The sequence below is a fragment of the Monodon monoceros genome, unplaced genomic scaffold, assembly GCF_005190385.1.
Source record: "Monodon monoceros isolate NGI ecotype Baffin Bay Population unplaced genomic scaffold, NGI_Narwhal_1 Super_Scaffold_10, whole genome shotgun sequence".
NCBI lineage: Eukaryota > Metazoa > Chordata > Mammalia > Artiodactyla > Monodontidae > Monodon > Monodon monoceros.
The window spans coordinates 53,797,984-53,813,704 of record NW_021703766.1 but is presented as its reverse complement, the minus strand read 5'-3'; the positions used below and the strand labels follow the sequence as shown (position 1 = coordinate 53,813,704).

Here is a 15,721-nt window from a genome sequence, read left to right as displayed (position 1 = left end):
TGGCCCAGACCATGCTCCAGGACCTTTGGGCCGTCTCTGCACAGCAAAACCGAATTCTCTCCCCGAGTATGTCGCCGAGGCCTGAGTTTCAGCACCCAGTTGCTGTGCACACCAGGAGGCACACATCTTGGGCTGGGAAGTGCAGCAGCATGGCAAGGACTGGCTGTGCTACTCTCTGCCTACCCTACTGGCGACAAGCCAGCTCCTACACTCTCCTCTCTGGCGTCGAAAGCTCCCCTCCCTGTCCTGGCGGACCTCTCAGCCAGTCGAGGAGTTCCCCGGGGTGTGGGAACCTTTCTTCCTTCCCAGCTCCCTCCCAGGGATGCAGGTCCCATCCCGACTCCTTTCTTCCCCCTTTTGTTCTAACCGGTTAAGTGGGGATCTTTCTTGCAGTTTTTGTTGTATGAGATCTTCTGCCAGCTTTCAGTAAAGTGTTCTGTGAGACTTGTTCCACGTGGAGATGTATTTTTGGTGTATCTGTGGGAGAAGAGGAGCTCCACATCCTTCTACTCCACCATCTTGGTCTCCTCTCAGCATAGTTCAGTAGACTGCCCTTCCCCCACTGAGTGGTAGTGACACCCTGTGGAACATCATTTGACCGTATACACAAGTTTATTTCTGACATCTTTATTCTGTTCCACGGGTCTGTCTTCATGCCAGTACTGTGCCACTTTGATTAGTTTAGCTTTGTGATAATTTTGAAATAATTGTGTGACCTCCAACTTTGTTATTTTCAAACTTGTTTTTGCTCTGAGGGTCTTCAGATTGCATATGAATCTTAGGATGGATTTATGTATTTCTTCAAGAAATGCTGTTGGGATTTTGCTAAGAATTGTGTTGAATCTGTTGATCACTTTGGGTAGTATTGCCATCTTGACAGTACTGCCTACCAACCCATGAACTCGGGATATATTTGCAGTTACTGGTGTCTTTTCTAATATTTTTCAGCAGTGCTTTTAGGTTATAGTGTAAAAATGTTTTCCTCCTTGGATAAGGAGTTATACCTACATATTTTATTTTTCTAATTTTTCTGAATTCATTCATTAGTTCCAGCAGGATTTTTTTTTTGTGGAATCTTCAGTTTTTTCTACACATTAGATCATGTAGGTTGTAAACAGAAAAAATTCTTCTTCCCTTTTCTATTCGGATACCTTCTATCTATATTTCTGCCTATGTGTCCTTGCTAGGATTTTCAGTAATGTTTTTAGAAATAGTGAAAGTAGGTATCCTTCTCTTGTGCCTGATCTTAGAGGAAAAGCTTTAAGTCATTCCCCATCAAGTGTGATGGTAGCTGTGGGCTGTTAATATATGGCCTTTATTATGTTGAGGTAGTTTTTTTTTTTTTTTTTTTTTTTTTGTGGTACGCGGGCCTCTCACTGTTGTGGCCTCTCCCGTTGTGGAGCACAGGCTCCAGACACGCAGGCTCAGTGGCCATGGCTCACGGGCCCAGCCGCTCCGTGGCATGTGGAATCCTCCTGGACCAGGGCATGAACCCATGTCCCCTGCATCGGCAGGCGGACTCTCAACCACTGTGCCACCAGGGAAGCCTGAGGTAGTATTTTTTTTATTTCTAGTTTACCGAGTGTTTTTACCATGAAATGCTTGTCAAATGCTTTTCAGTAGAAATGATCATGTAGTTTTTTTCCCGTCATTCTGTTAATGTGCTGTTTTACATCAAAAGATTTTCATATGTTGAACCATCCTTAAATTTCAAAAATATATCCCTATTAGTCACAGTATATAATCTTTTTAATGTGCTGTTGGTTTCAGTTTACTATTATTTTATTGATGATTTTTGCATCATTATTCATTAGAGATTGTAGCCTCTGGTTTTCTTGTAGTGTCTTTGTCTGGCTTTGTTATTGGCATAACTCTGGCCTCATAGAGGGAGTTTAGAACTGTTCCCTCTCCTTCAGTTGTTTTGAAGAGTGAAAGCAAGATTGCTCTTAATTGTTTTTAAATGTTGAGAAGAATTCTGCAGTGAAGCTATCTGGCTTTTCTTTGTTGTATGGTTTTCGATTAGTGATTTCAATCTCCTTAATAGGAATAGGTCTGTTCACATTTTTTTATTTATTCATGGGTCAGTCTTGAGAGGTTATATTTTCTAGGAGAGTATCCATTTCTTCTGGGTTATCCAACATTTAGGTATAGAATAGTTCTTAGTATTCTCTTAGATTTTTTTGATTTCTGTAGAATCATTTGTAAACGGTTGTGATGTCCCCTCTTTCATTCCTGATTTCAGTAGTTTGAGTGTTCTCTTTGTGAGTAAATCTAGGTGTTTGTCAGTGTTTTCATCCTTTTCAAACAACCATATTGTAGGGTTGTAGTTTTCTGTACTTTTTATTCTGTTTCATTTATCTCTAATCTACTTTGTTCTACTTCTGTTAGCTTTTGTCTCTTTTGTTCTTCTATATATGTATATTCCACATATAAGTGAGATCAGTATTACTTTTTATGTCTGACTTATTTTACTGAGCATACAGTCTCAACGTCCATACATGCTGGTACAAATAACAGAATTTCCTTCTCTTCTATGGCTGAATAATATTGCATTGTGTATGTCTACTAGATTTTTTTTTATCCATTCATCTCTTGGACACTTTAGGTTGTTTCTATGAGTTGGCTGTAGTGAAAACTGGTATAATGAATATGGGAGTGCAGGTATCTTTTTAAGACAGTGATTTTATCTTGTCCGATATATACCCAGCAGTGGAACTTCTGCATTATTTGATAGGTTTTTTTTTCTTTAATATTTTGAGGTAATTATATACTGTTTTCTGTAGTGGCTGCAACAGTTTTCATTCTTTCCAGCAGTGCACTAGTGATCGTTTTTCTTTCCCACATTCTGCTCAATACTTGTTATCTCTTGGCTTTTTGATGATAACCCTTCTAAGGGGTGTGAGGTGATATCTCATTGTAGTTTTTTTTTCTTTAATAAATTTATTTTATTTATTTATTTGGCTGCATTGGGTCCTTGTTGCTGCACGCAGGCTTTCTCTAGTTGTGGCGAGCAGGGGCCACTCCTCTTTGTGGTGCGCAGGCTTCTCATTGCGGTGGCTTCTCCCGTTGCAGAGAACGGGCTTTAAGGCATGTGGGCTTCAGTAGTTGTGGCACATGGGCTAAAGGTCCTGGGAAGAAGTGCTTATTGCTCAAGGAAGGCATAGTTTGTAATACTCTGTTGGATGTTAGTAGGTTAAGTGAAGAACAACAAAACACAAAATATTGGCTATCCATTCTTAGGGGAAAGACAGAGTCCAGAAAAGATCATTTCCCATCCCTGGCCGTATGGAATAGGGACCTGAGAACATGTGCTCAGCAAAACTGCACATTTGCTGTGGACCAAAGACCACTGGGTACCTCCTTTTTCTTCAATAAATGGTAGGATTTATTTAAGTTTTATTTCTCTGTTTTAGCCTAATGTGTTATGAGTGATGAGGCCTCCATATAGGACTCTGACTCAAGAGGAATCTCATGAAACTTATGAAATCCTCATGTGTGACTGGAGTCATGTTTTGGTAGAACTTCTTCTCCTTTCCTTTTCTTCTATCCTTAACATACAAGGTTGGATGTATTTTGTGTGAACAAAGAAGGGACGAATTATTTCTGATAGAAGCTGCACTAACATATATTATTTCCAACTAATTATCACCCTGCTGCGCAGTTATACGTGACATTTGCTTGGTTTCTCAAAGATGTATATACTCTGATATAAGGTAAGACGTGAGCCCTAGTTACAGGCTCTTCCATGTAAGTTTTGTATGGTTTCTCTCTACGATGGAGTCTCTCTTTATTGAAATATAATTGATATACAACAGTGTTAGTATTGGCTGTACTATATGAGGTAACATGTGCATACTTTATGAAATCATCACAATGATATGTGTAGCCATCTTTCCTCAGCTACTACCATGCTCCTTTTAAACATATTCCTTATGGTGGATATTACATCCCCATGACTTACCTATTACATAGAGGTTTGTGCCTCTTAATCTCCTTCACCTATTTTACCTGCCACTGCACTGCCCTTCCTCCTGGCAACAACCACACATTTGTTCTTTATCTGTGAATCTGTTTTCCTTGTCTTGTGCTTTTGCTTCTTCGATTCCACATATAAGTAAGATCGTGCAGTATTTGTCTTTCTATGCCTGACTTCTGTCACTTAGCATAAAATCCTCTAGATCTATCCATGTTGTTGCAAATGGCTGGACTCCTTTTCTTAAGGGTGACTTATATTCTACTGTGCGGAATGGACATACAACATCTCCTCTAAGCATTCATCTACTGATGGACACTTAGGCTGCTTCTCTGTCTTGGCTACTGGAAATAATGCTACAATGAATATTCAAATGCCTGTATTTTCTCAAATTACTGTTTTTCTTTTCTGCCAGTAAATACTTCAAAGTGCAATACCTGGTTCATCTGACGGTTTTAATTTTTGAGGAACTTCAGTAATGTTTTCCATAAATGTTGCACCAACTTACAATCCCAGCAATAGTGGACAGGGTTCCCTTTTCTCCACACCATTGCCAATGCTTGTTGTCTTTCTGATGACAGCCATTGTAAACAGGTGTGAGGTGGTACCTCATTGAGCTTTTTTTAATATAATTTTAAAATTTTTATTTATTTAGCTGCATTGGGTCTTTGCTGCTGCACACAGGTTTTCTCTAGCTGCTGAGAGCAGGGGCTACTCTTTGTGGCGGCACGTGGGCTTCTCATTGCGGTGGCTTCTCTTGTTGCAGAGCACGGGCTCTAGGCGCCCGGACTTCAGTAGTTGTGGCTCGTAGACTCAGTAGTTGTGGTTCGCGAGCTCTAGAGTGCAGGCTCAGTAGTTGTGGCACACAGGCTTAGTTGCTCCATGGCATGTGGGATCTTCCTGGACCAGGGCTCGAACCCGTGTCCCCTGCATTGGCAGGTGGATTCTTAACCACTGCGCCACCAGGGAAGCCCCCTCATTGAGCTTTTGATTTACCCTTCCCTGATGATCTGTGACGGTGAGCATCTTTTCATGTGTCTGCTGGCCATCTGTATGTCTTCTTTCTCCTTGATAGACTCCCATATGTTAAGTAAGGCTTGAATACATGCACAAATTTTGTCTGAATCGCTTTAAAGTTTCTTTCTTATTATAAAATCTCTGGTGACCCCTAAACCTTGAGCTTTGGACCAAAGCATTGCCACTTATGTGAGGCTTATGTTGTTTTCAGTATGTATTTTGAGATGCCTGGTGAGGCTTGCAAATTGAGTATAAGCTTTGCCACACTCATTACATTTGTAAGGTTTTTCTCCAGTGTGGATTGTTTTATGTTGAGTAAGATATGAATGTCTTGTAAGGGCTCTGCCACACTCATCACATTTGTAAAGTTTCTCTCCAGTGTGAGTTCTCTCATGACCCCAAAGTTGTGACCGTTCAATAAAAGCCTTATCACATTTATTACATTTAAAAGGTTTTGCTCCTGTATGAATTCTCTGGTGTGCCAAAAGGTTTGAACGCTGTGTAAAATGCTTGCCACACTCATTACATCTGTGTGGCTCCTCTCTAGTATGGACTGTCTCATGTTGAGTAAGATATGAGCGCACTGTAAACGCTTTGCCATACTTAAGACATCTGTACGATTTCTATCTGGTATGGATTCTCTTATGCCTGTTAAAGCTTGAATGCTCAGCACAGGCTTTGCCACACTCAGGACATTTGTAAGGTTTCTCTCCTGTATGCACTCTCTGATGTGTAGTGAGATTAGAACACTGGTTAAAGGCTTTGCCACACTCACTACATCTGTAAGGTTTCTGTCCAGAATGAATTCTCCTGTGATTCCTGAGGTTTGAGCTTTTGCTAAAAGCCTTCCCACAGTCATTACAGCTGTAAGATTTTTCTCGAGTGTGTGTTCTCCTGTACTGCGCAGGTGACAACGTGTTTTCCACACTAGGAGGAACTCTGTGAAGTGGTGAAACTGAGGAACCACTGCTGACTGGCTTCTCACCTTGACCACACGCATACACTTTCTCCTCAGCTGCACATCTCTGCAGCTGAGCCGCCTGGGCCTGCAGCCTCACTCCAGGTCTGCTTTCCAAACACTTGAGATCTCTGTTTCCAGCAACGCTGACGTTATTTTTCGTTGTTAACAAACTTCTTATGGATGGCTTGTCGTGTGTGAAATATTCACGTGCATTACTTCGTACAGAAACACTCTGAGGAAAATTAATTAAGGACTTATTATCTTGATCTTCTCTCTGAGATTTTTGTTATGGGTCAAAAGCACTTCTTCATAATCTCTTGCATCGTAGCCCCACTCACTCTCACACTCCTGCACATCTGCACAGACTTCCTTGAGGTCAAAATCCTTGATGCCATGGTTTTGATTTCTTTCCAGTACCACTACATGGCATAATTCTCCTTTATCAGTGTCTTTCTCTTGGTGATAATTCCTTGATTGCAAGTCTAGCAGAATGGCTTCCTATTAAATGGAGTTGGAAAATAAATATTTTATACTGACTTAGATAATTACATAAAAAATCATATGCAATGAACAGTTTTCTCAAACATGGTATTCAGACATCACTGTTATATACAGTTTAATTTTCTTTTTATATATTTTCCCATATTACTGTTTTCTCTGATCTTAGATAATAGAGTTTCAAACATACACTACATACTACATATATATTTTGCAATGTATCTGGATAATTAAATGATAGTCCACAGTTAGAATGTCTACCTATGTACTGGCTTATAAAAATCCAGGCATGAAATCATCATTGAGATTTGAGACTGTCTTCCCTAATCCTTAACCTTTATAATAATGTTAATCACATGTGAGTATGATGTAAGAAAAAATATTTTTTAAAATCTGTATATCACAATAATAAGTGATAAAGCATTTACATAACCCATGATAAATCAAGCAGGTAAGGTAATAAATAACCACATTTGCACAAAATAATAAGTCTCTGGAATTCTAAAAGATTCTCCGGTAGGTACCAACAACAACAAAAAAATTTCATTTCAGAAGGAACACACAATAGGAAAAATACCTTGATAAGCACTGAATTTTGAAATATCAGATTCAGGTAAATGTATGTATAAAGTTTAAGAATTAGGGAAAACGGTCTGAAATTTTCAATCATTGTCATGCCTGTGATTCTACACAGTTCAACTACCTAACTGTGGAGTGTCATTTAATTGTACACTTGTATGGCAAAAATATATATATATATGGTATATAATGTATGCTTTAAAATTGTTATCTTAAGGTCAGAGAGAACATCTGTATGGAAAATAATTAGAAAAAGACAACAGCCAAAGTATAGTGTAGGCCAAGGTCAATTTCATAATAACCATGACCAAAAAATGACACATCTAGTTAACTAAAGGTAACTTTACAGTCCTAGCTATCTGCCATGCAATATTTCAAGCCCCTATAACAGAATTAATTATTTAATTATTCTTGAGGTAAATTATCACAGTATTTCATATAAAAACACACATCTAACTCACACAGAAAGCAAATTCAAGAGACAGTTTGAACCTGGGTGTGCAGAGTAACAGGACATGTCCATATGTGTTAAGCAGCATCGTCCATCCAGGCAGTACAGACTTTAAGAAAATTTAAAGGAAGTGTATCTTAGAAATGTTTCAAGGAAGATACGGGCAGTGAGTTGTGTCACTTACACTGTCCCGTCACTGTCCTACCATTCCCAGATAATGACAGGAGTCACGTCCAGCACGTGTTGATGTACACAGTGACCAGACCGAGTCGCTGATCTGAGCAAACTGTACTGTGTGCAAGTAGGGGTCCTTGCTTAGGCAGTGTGTGGGGTATGGGGAGGGGTGGGGTCTTATGGGAACTGGGGAGCCCAAGTGCTAAATATGGACACAGTACTAAGAAGTACCAATAGAGTTCACTTAGATCCACAAAAATCCGAGGGAAGGCCAGGACTGGGATTTAACAAAGCAAGAGTGAAGTAGTGGGCAATGTGGGAGCACTGCTTGTGCTTGCAAATCTATGGGAAGAGGACTGTACTGCAGCAGATGAAAGCCTCACCTTGGGAAAAGAAGAACCGCTGTAGCAAGAAGCATAAACATGACTCATTCTATGCAAACTCTATTGTTGGTATGAAGGAAATGTGGAAGATATTAGGAAGACACAGAGTGCTGTTATGGGAAGACTGTAGGTTTACATCTATTCCAATATTTGCTCTAAACATGATCAAGCTGAGTATCCCACAAATTCCATTCCTAGGCATATATTATTTGTTCCGGAAGATGTGTACAAGAATGTTCTTTGTGGGACCTAAAAGCAAAACCTGGAGAATGAATGAATTCACTCTGTGTGAACACATGTGGATGCAATAAACCCCTCTCAAGGGTACAGCAATGGAGGATGATCATGGTTGCTGGATGATGATCTCTTGGCAGGGGCGACAGAGGTTGACTGGTGGAAACAAAGCTAGCAGGAGGGTTTTGCCAAGGTTTAACCTCTGTGGATGTGATTATATTTGGTAAGAATAACTTTTAAACTACTTATACATTTTTAAATCAGAATACCAATTTTAGCATGAAGTTTTTTAGTGCAAACAGCTTTGTCATATAAAAGTAACAGATCTCTTTTGCAGGAATTTTTTAAAGTATTTGAAATCATATCTTTGGGTCTTTTAACGTTCCAATCCCAAACATAAAACAGACATCAGATGAGAAGCGCTCTTACTGTATGTATATCACTAAAGATATACTTACTTTTATCAATAGAAATTAATATGCACTTAACAAAAAGTAATGAATTTTGACTTCTGGAACAGCAACAGAAAATAGTAACCTTAAGGGCTTAAGGGGCATTACTAAACAACCTAGAGGGGAAAGAACGACTTGTATGGACAAGTGTTGTTCACAGCAGGGTTTAACCATAGAAACCGTTCTGGCATTGCCCAGCTGATCCATGGCAGAGTTCTATGTGCAGAGATGTGGTCAACAACATAAGCAGCCAATTAACAGCCTGAAGAACAGGACGATAATAGGATGTATATCAACAAGGACCAGGTGACTTTTGATGAAATTTAGTTGAAAGAGAGGACAGGGAACAAAAGAGGCTTCATTGAAATATGTAGTTCAAGGAACGTAAGAAAATTTCTGAGAAACATTGTTAGAAGCAGTAATAATGAGGGAAACCATGGAGTATAAAAAACTTTCCTTAAATAAAATGAGCTATTTAAATATCAGCATACCAAGATGTGCATGAAGAATCTACACAGGGAGAATAATTATTAGAATAAATTAATGTTGGGGAAGCTAGTAAAGTAGTCTTGTTCAGGTTTCAGAGGCAGCACTAGGCCTCTCTGACTGGGCAATGACCCTAAAAGCTGGCTACATGCCAAACTGCTGAGCTCCCTGCAGGCAGCACACCTTGTAAATCATTAGATAAGATAGGGCGTAAGTCTGGGGCCTTCTTGCACCCTGAGGGCCTGGCCAGCCCCCAGGGATCAGAGAACACTCCAAGACTTATGACTTAAAACCAAGGCATTTATGACAATAGCCAGAGCTGCAAATTTGCACGCAGGCAGACTATCGTCAGCCTGTGGCCTGATGCTAAAAGCAGGAATCCTTCCAGTAGCAAACAAGTCTCACCCATGGGGTGGATGTACCGTCCGGGCCTTCCCAGCTGGGATTCCATATTGCTGCTGAAGGGACTTCCCAGTGCTGCTTGGATCTGGATGTAGGTGCTTCCCCAATTCCATGATGTAATAAACCTGTCTCTACTATACTTTCTTAGTTATACTATTCTTAATTAGTATACTGTAATCTTTTAATTCAATGAACTCTCTGAATTCTTGTTTAACTGAGTGTAAGAGTGGTTATTTTGCCAGCAACTCCTACGAACCTAAAATGAAAGTAAAACTTCCAGCAAAACAATTATTTGCAGCAAAAAAAATTGAAATTAAAATAGAAATCAAAACTTCCTTATAGAAAACTACAGCAAATCAATTGAATGGTAACCTGTGACTAAAACTTAATAAGAAAAATTTAATTGAGGAAAATGTGTGTTAAAACAAATGTGATACCACTAAACACCTATGATAGTGGCCAAAGTACAGAACACTGAAAATATTAAAAATTAGAAATGATGCAGAGCAGCAGAAACTTTCATTCATTGCTGATGGGAATGCTAAATGGTACAGCTAGTTTGGAAGAGTTTGCAGTTTCTTACAGTCTTAAATATGATCTAGCAATCGCACTACCTGGAAGTTACACAAATGAGCCAAAAACTTTTCTGCGTGCCAAAAACATGCACATGAAATAGAACAAATAATCCTAAAATTTGTATGGAACCAGAAAGACACCGAATAGCCAAAGCAATCTTCAGAAAGAATAAAAAAGGTGAAGGCATCACATTCCCTGATTTCAAGCGATGTTACAAAGAATGGAAACTAAAATGCTACTGGCTTTAAAGCAGACGTAAGTCAATGGAAGAGACTAGAAAGCCCAGAAGTAAACCCACACATATGCAATCAATAAATTTACAACAGAGGAGCCAAAAATATACAAGGGGGAAAGGACAGTGTCATCAATAATTAGTATTGAGAAAACTGAAAGGCACATACAAAAGAATGAAACTGGACCACTATCTTATACCATATGCATAAATTAACTCAGAGTAAAGACTTGAATGTAATACCTGAAAAAAAAAACTCCTAGAAGAAAGCATAGTAAGCTCCTTGATATCTTGTCAGTGATTTTTTGAATCTGAAATGAAAAGTAAAAGCAAAAGAAACAAAAATAAACAAGTAGGTCTACATCAATCTAAGAAGTTTGTGGACAGCAATGGAATCTATCAACAAAATGCAAAGGCAACGTATGGGTTGGGAGAAAACATTTACAAATCATATTTAAGGGGCTTAACATCTAAATTACATAAAGATCTCACAGCTCAACAGCAAAAACAACAAAAATTCTGATTAAAAAAAAAAAATGGGCAGAAGATCCGAATAGATTTTCTTCCAAAGAAATCATACAGATGGTCAACAGATACATGAAAAGATGTTCAACATCATCAGGAGAATGAACATTAAAACCACAGTGAGATCTCACCTCACAATTCTTAGAATGGCTTTAACATAAACAAATGTACGACAAGCAAGTGTTGGCAAGGATGTGGAGAAAAGGGAATCCTTGTGTTCTCTTAGTGCCAACACTACGAAAAACAGTACAGATGTTCTTCAAATAAATAGAACTAACATAATATCCAGCAATTCCATTTCTGGGTATTTATATGATGAAAATGAAAACACTATCTCAAAAAGATATATGTATCCCCCTGTTCACTGCAGTATTTATAATAGTAAACAACCTAAGTGTCCATCAATGAATATAAATGAAGAAACTGTGACATGTCTAAATATATATAGTGTAAAAAACTTGCCATGTGTGACAACATGAAGGGCATTATGCTACCTGAAGTGAGTGACAGAAAGACAAATACCTTATGACTGAATGATGAATGGGGGATTTTTTTTTGGGGGGGGGGTTCTTTTTTTACAGAAAAGCTAATTAGACATATCAGTAAGCCATGCTGTATTTAAAGTAAACTACATCTAATTTTTGAATTTTCAATTTTTGTCATTATCCACATCATGACTTCTTCCTACTAAATGAATCCTGGTAACAAGCCAGGATGGACCAAAAAATAACAAGTAGACTTAGCTCCACTTTATTAGTCAGATATTATTAGGAAAAGGATCAACAATACACTTACCATCTTCCCAAAGGATTAAGTTAATGGAAGGTGGTTTTCCTGTCAAATGAGGTAAACACTGTCTTCTAGACCAAGGTTTTTGGGAGTGAAACTTTATCTGCTCAAAACATGTCTTATACATTGACAATTAATTTTGTAAACAGGAAATGTTAAAAACAAGATGAATGTAGTCAGAAAACAGTAGCCATGGGTGGAGGGGGCGTGGTCTAAGGAGAGCAGCATGGGTGTTGTGATCCACATGATTATTTGTGCAAACACAGTTCTCAGAGGCTGCAGGTAGAAACAAAAGCACCCCCAAGTGGGCCTAAGTACCTTTAATCCCAGAAAGTTAAGACTGAGGAATACTTATAATTAACCTAAAGGCCTCCCAGTCACGAAAATCCATTTTGGGACTGTTACTGTGGATGCTATAAGAACCTAGTTTAAAAACAAAATCTCAATTATCTCCTGCACCCTTTAAGCTTCTACCCTCTAAAAGTGAAAAGGAAACCTACAAAACAATAAAAAACACTCACCAATCATAAATATCTGACAAGGCACTTGCATTTAGAAGATATAAAGAACTTATTTATACTCAACAAAAAAAGACAACCCAATTTTAGGATGGGCAAAGGACCTGAACAGACATTCTCCAAAGAACAAAGAAAAACAGCCAATATGCACATACAGAGAAGATGTTTAACATAATTTTTCAATAGAAAAATGCAAGTCAAACCCAGGATGAGGTACAACTCCATACCCCCTACAATGGCTGTAGTCAAAGAGACAGATAACAAGTGTTAGTGAGGATATAGAGAAACTGGAACCCTCATACACTCACTCCTGGTGGAAATGTCAAATGGTGCAGCAGCACTTTTGGAAGACACTGGCAGTTCCTCAAAAGATTAAACAGAAAATTACCACATGACCAAACAACTGCACTTTTAGCTTTATGCAAAAGGAAATGTAAATATACGTCCACAAAAAACGTTCAAAAATGTTTCTAGCAGTATTGTTCACAATAGCCAAAAGGTGGAAACAACCCAAATGTCCAACAACTCACAAATGGATAAACAAAATGTTGTATTCATTCATGGACTATTATGAGGCAACAAAAGGAATGAGGAACTATTACATGCCACAAAAACAAAAAACAAACATGCAGAAATAAATTCCCTGCATATAAGTATTTATAGCAGCATTATCCATATCATCTAAACTTGGAAGGAGCCAAAATGTCCTTCAGTTGGTGAATGGAGTAATAAACTGTGGTACATCCAGGCAAGGGAAATATTATTCACCACTAAAAAGAAATGAGCTATCAAACTATGAAAAGTCATGGAGAAAATTAAATGGATATAACTAAGTCAAAGAAGACAATCTGAAAACACTATATAAACTGTTTGATTCCAACTAGATGACATGCTGCAGAAGGCAGATGTATGAAGCCAGTAACAAGAGCTGTCATTGCAGCAGTTAGGAGGGAGGGAGAGATGAATAGGTAGAGCACAGAGGATTTTTAAATAATGAAATTACTTTTTATGGTACTATTACGGTACACACATGTCAGTATACATTTGCCCAAACCTACAAAATATATAACACCTAGAGTGAACTCTAACATAAATGTGGACTTTGAGGGGGTAATTCATGTCAATGTAGGTTCCTCAGTGATAACAAACATACTCTTCTGTCGGGTGTTGATTATGAGGGAGGGTCTGCATATCTGAGGTGGAAAATACTGGGAAATCTCTATAACTTCCACCTAATTCTTCCATGAACCTAAAACTCCTTTAAAAAAGATAGCCCATTAAAACAAAGGTGTATGGGTTCATAATAGGTACTAATATGAAACAGTAAAAGGAATAGACTATCTTTTCAAAAACTTCTAGAGGTTACACAGCTTTCAGGGAAACAAATGTTAAGTCGGGGACTTCCCTGGCAGTCCAGTGGCTAAGACTTCACCTTCCAATGCAGGCGGTGTGGGTTCGATCCCTGGTTGGGGAGCTCAGATCCCACATGCCTCGTGGCCAAAAAACCAAAACATGAAACAGAAGCAATGCTGTAACAAATTCAATAAAAGACTTTAAAAATGGTCCACATCAAAAAAAAAAAGGCAAACACTCAAAACAGAAATCCTATAAAATATTAAAGAAATATTCATTCCAAACCCCAAATTGTAGATATAAAACAAAGAACACTAAGAATATCATCAAAAATACAGAACTGGCCTTCCCTGGTGGCGCAGTGGTTGGGAGTCCGCCTGCCGATGCAGGGGACACTGGTTCTGGGAGGATCCCACATGCTGCGGAGCGGCTGGGCCCGTGAGCCATGGCCACTGAGCCTGCATGTCTGGAACCTGTGCTCCGCAACAGGAGAGGCCACAGCAGTGAGAGGCCCGCGTACTGCAAAAAAAAAAAAAAAAAAATACAGAACTGATGACTGAATAAAGAAAAATGAAGGCCAGTTATAACAATGAAATTTGCAAGGTGAAAGTTATCAGTGGTCTAAAAGCAAAACAAGTAACAGTAGAGTCTAAATGTCAGCATCTACCCCATCTAGAAACTAAAAATACTACAAAATAGTTTGTATACCAATAAAGGCAAATGTACAATAAAGGTAGGAAATCATGCACACACAAAGCTAACAGGGCAGGGAGGTAACAAGACAAAAGTAGTAAAATCATCTATATCCACAGTAATTAAGGGATACACAGAACAATTAGATGTAAAATATGATATCAGAAACAGTAATCATGAGAGGAGGAGAGTACAAATGCAGGGTTTATAAAATGTATTTGAAATTAAGAGATCAGCAACTTAATCATGTATATATGGACTGCTATATAAAAACCTCATGGCAATTGCAAACCAAAATGCTGTAATAGATATATACACAAGAAAAAGGAGTCCAAACACAACACTAAAGATAGTTAGCAAATCACAAAAGGGAAAAAAAGACCTACAAAAACAAATCCAAAACAATTAACAAAATGACAGAACATTCATATCGATAATTACCTCAAACATAAAAGTACTAAATACTCCAACTGAAAGACATAAACTGGCTGAATGGATATAAAAACAAGACGTGTATATATGCTACCTACAAGCAACTCAATTTAGAACTAAAAACACAGAGACTGAAAGTGAGGGGATAGAAAAAGGTATTCCATACAAATGGAAATCAAAAGAAAGCCACAGCAGCAAATAAAATATACTTTAAAATTAAGACTGCTGGGACGTCCCTGGTGGTGCAGTGGTTAGGAATCCGCCTGTCGATGCAGCGGATATGGGTTCAAGCCCTGGTCTTCGAGGGTCCCACATGCTGCGGAGCAACTAAGTCCATGTGCTGCAGCTGCCGAGCCTGCACTCTAGAGCCCATAAGCCACTACTACTGAAACCACATACCACGACTACTGAAGCGCACATGCCTGGAGCCCATGCTCCACAACAGGGGAGGCCGCCCATGAGAGGCCCGCACACTGCAGGAAGGGGTAGCCCCTGCTCACCGCAGCTGGAGAAAGCCCACGTGCAGCAGTGAAGACCCAACGCAGCCAAAAATAATTTTTTTAAAAAAATTAAGACTCCAGTCCGGGAGGATCCCACATGCTGCAGAGCGGCTGGGCCCGTGAGCCATGGCCGCTGAGGCTGTGCATCTGGAGCCTGTGCTCCGCGACGGGAGAGGCCACAACAGTGAGAGGCCCGCGTACCCCACCCACCCCCCCCCAAAAAAAATTAAGACTGTTATAAGAGATAAAGGACACTACGTATTGATCAAGGGATCATTCTAGAAGATATAACAATTGTAAATATACGTGCACCCAACATAGGACCACCTAAATATATAAGGCAAATATTAACAGACATAAAAGTAGGACTCAGCTGTAACAAAATAACAGTAGAGAACTTTAACACCCCACTTACCTCAATGGACAGATCATCCAGACATCAATAAGGAAACACAGCCTTAATAACACATTAGACTAAACTGACTTGATATAA

At 39.0% G+C, this 15,721-nt stretch overlaps 1 long non-coding RNA gene across 2 annotated transcripts in view; it reads left to right on the top strand.

Annotated features, from left to right (window-relative positions):
• The window catches only part of LOC114908900, a 40,370-nt gene extending 26,225 nt beyond the window's left edge, over nucleotides 1-14,145 (top strand). Inside the window, exon 5 of one of the 2 annotated variants that reach the window (XR_003797071.1) lies at nucleotides 8,235-14,145. This is a non-coding gene — a long non-coding RNA (uncharacterized LOC114908900). Of the gene's footprint in view, nucleotides 1-3,240; nucleotides 4,701-8,234 lie in introns of those variants that run through there. The other variant, XR_003797070.1, reaches the window with a different exon arrangement.
• The last annotated feature ends 1,576 nt before the right edge of the window (nucleotides 14,146-15,721 follow it).